This window comes from Rosa chinensis, chromosome 2 (genome assembly GCF_002994745.2).
Source record: "Rosa chinensis cultivar Old Blush chromosome 2, RchiOBHm-V2, whole genome shotgun sequence".
Classification (NCBI taxonomy): domain Eukaryota; kingdom Viridiplantae; phylum Streptophyta; class Magnoliopsida; order Rosales; family Rosaceae; genus Rosa; species Rosa chinensis.
In genome coordinates this window covers 43,611,867-43,614,736 of record NC_037089.1, presented here as the reverse complement: position 1 = coordinate 43,614,736, position 2,870 = coordinate 43,611,867, and the positions used below count along the sequence as shown (strand labels likewise).

The 2,870-nt window shown below is 42.7% G+C and overlaps 1 pseudogene; it reads right to left on the bottom strand.

Annotated features, from left to right (window-relative positions):
• The window catches only part of LOC112184324, a 7,200-nt pseudogene extending 6,125 nt beyond the window's left edge, over positions 1-1,075 (bottom strand).
• Between the last annotated feature and the right edge of the window lie 1,795 nt (positions 1,076-2,870).

Below are 2,870 nucleotides of genomic sequence, written 5' to 3'. Positions count from 1 at the left end.
ATCGGTTCGGCTAGGATCTCGATTTGAAGCTGTAAAATCAACGGCAACCATAAAGTTGAGCTCAAACCACTAGATATGTAATCAATAAAGCTTGTTTGTTCCTTCTCGCAAAAATGATCCACAAAAAGCAGACCCTTGGAGAGCTTTTCATGACCATGACGAGAAGATGGCGGAATGACAAAGTTGACGCTGCTTTTCTCTTTGTAGAGTTTCTCGAGGTCTGCCACCGACTTTTGGAGTTTTCCAATAAGAACATGTTCGCCATTGCTGTTGAAATCAAAGCATTCAATAACTAAGGGATTATCCTTGCTTCCAATCTGCTGCATACTCAGGCACAGTGATTTCCAAGTTGGATTTAAATTGTTGTCCACCACTTCTGTCTTGCAAATTGGAACACAACCACCGGTCTCAACCATCCTCGATATTCTTAAGAATGGATCGCTTTTAGAAAACAGGTCTTTGTTTTCCAAGCGGGAACAACGAAATTTTATCTCAACAACACTCTTAGAAGCACTAAATTCCTCAGCATGTACAGTGAGTGTTCCTAGGTTTCTCCGGCCTCCAAGACGTCCATAGTCATCATTGAGATTTAGGGTAAGACTTCGACTTTGTTTAGTCACTATCTCCGAAAGAGCACAAGTGCCTTCCCCTAGAAATTCTTGATTCTTCAAATCCAGTGTCTTCACATTTACGTTGTGATATTTTGTGTCGACATCATACACACGGAATAGCAACGGCTGTACAAACTCGAAATGATATGCAACTCTAACTTTCTCTATCCAAGAGGGATTCAGATTATTCAATACTATTTCAGTTCTCCCTAATTCCTCTTGATCGCCATATCCTTTTTTGCATACACGACAACCATGGGATCACTCTTCGAAGTGAAATCACGATCAAGTAAGTTAGAGGCGGAGAAGGATAGCTCGAGTGGAGTGAATAGTGGGACAGCTCCCTGAGACTTGTTAAAGCAGTCAACGGCGTCGTTGCAATCCTCATGGTAGTTAATTGGCCTTTGTTGCGCTCCCCCTACTGCCTGCTTCCCTCCTCTGACGTCCGAAAAGCACCCTCCCATATCTCGAGATCGACAAAAGTTCCTAAACCCTAGTGTCTACTTTTTTTCTTTCCTTAATTCTCCGAATTCCAAAATCCTAATATCCCTCTCTGCAAAACAACTCGCTTTAACTCTATTAGGTCTCTCAATCTCTCTGTCCTTACATATATAGCCAACCAATTGGTCTTTTGATTCTTCTCAGAAACTTCCCCCTTTCCCTATACAATTAAGAAAAGTTTCCCTATAGAATCTGGAAAAGCATTGCCTGTTATAATAAAAAGTACCTCATGTAACCTGATACGGGATTGTTTTAAAAGCATGTGATTCTATTCCTATGTCATCTTTGTTTCCTTTAGAGTAAAGGAAACTAAGTTGACAAAGGGATAGAATTTAGTTACTGTTTAAGGATATGTCTATTTGTGTTTAGCCCAAACTCTAGGTTACTTGACCTAGTGGTAATAGGGTTACATTAGAAGAATTTCGATTCCTATTCAATGTAGATTTACTTCCCTTATACTATTCAGATTCTATGCATTGTAATCCTCTATATAAAGAGGCCCCTATTATCAATGAAAATATACAGCAAATCCCTCTCAATTTCTGATTCCCTAAAACACGTTATCAGCACGAGCTCTAACCCTAGCCCTAAGAACCAAAAACCCTAAATTTCCACAGCATCCCTCGACATCTCCACAGCATCCCTGCGACATCTCCACAGCATCCTTGCGGCCACGCAACATCCCCTTAGCGGCCCCGCAACAGTCCTCTAGGCATCTCCACAGCATCCCTGCGACATCTCCACGGCATCCCCGCAGCATCCTCACGACATCCCCGCAGCGGCCCCGCAACAGTCCTCGCGACATCCTCGCAGCAACCCTACAGTATCACTGCACAGCCTAGCCAACAATTTTTCCGGTCAAGATTTCCGGCATCTTTTCAAGGTAAACTTTTCTAAAAGTTTCCGTTTTGAAGTTTTTCAATTTCTTCTTCTTTTTCTCGGGACTTCCAGCATCCATTCTTCTACCCCCTTTCTTCTTCATAAGGGAGACCAAAAGCAGAACTGTGGGGATTCGTGCTCACTCCAAGCTTGGAGCTTGTAGAGTCCTCCAAACTTAGAGTTTGTTGAGAAGAAAACGATCGACCACATACATCGTTGTTTCATCTAATCCAAAACCCCTCTTGGAATCGGATTTTCTTGGAAGCGACTACGCTCAGAAAATCCCTAATTTCTTGGAAGCGACTACTCTCAGAATTTAATAGTTTTTCTTGGTAGCCTTTTTCGCTCTGAAACTAACCCTAATCTTGTGTTTTTTCAGGATGAGTAACCTGAATAAGTTAAACTTTGTTCCACTGGAGATAACTGGCGCTGGATACCATAGGTGGGTCCGAGATGTGCGCCAACATCTTAAGGCTGATGACTTCTGGAAGCCATCCAAGAGCCTAGTCAGAACGTGGTCTCCATTGAGCAAGCTATTGCTGTTGAAGCAAAACAAGCTAAAGCCATCATTCTCATGACAAAACACATGAATGACGCACTCCAAGTGAACACCTCAATGAGGAGGACCCAAGAAAGCTATGGGTTGAACTTGATCGGCGATTTGGCAACGTTCGTGACTCCCTGCTTCCTAATTTAGAAGTGCGATGGCTTAGCCTCCGCTTTTGTGATTTCAAGTCTGTGCTTGATTATAACTCGAAAGCCCTTCATATCAAGTCTCTGATGGAGTCTTGTGGCCAAGCCATAGCCGATACGATGTTGATCGAGAAAACTCTCTCTACATTTCCCACCTCTGCCCTGATGATTTCAAAGATTATCGGA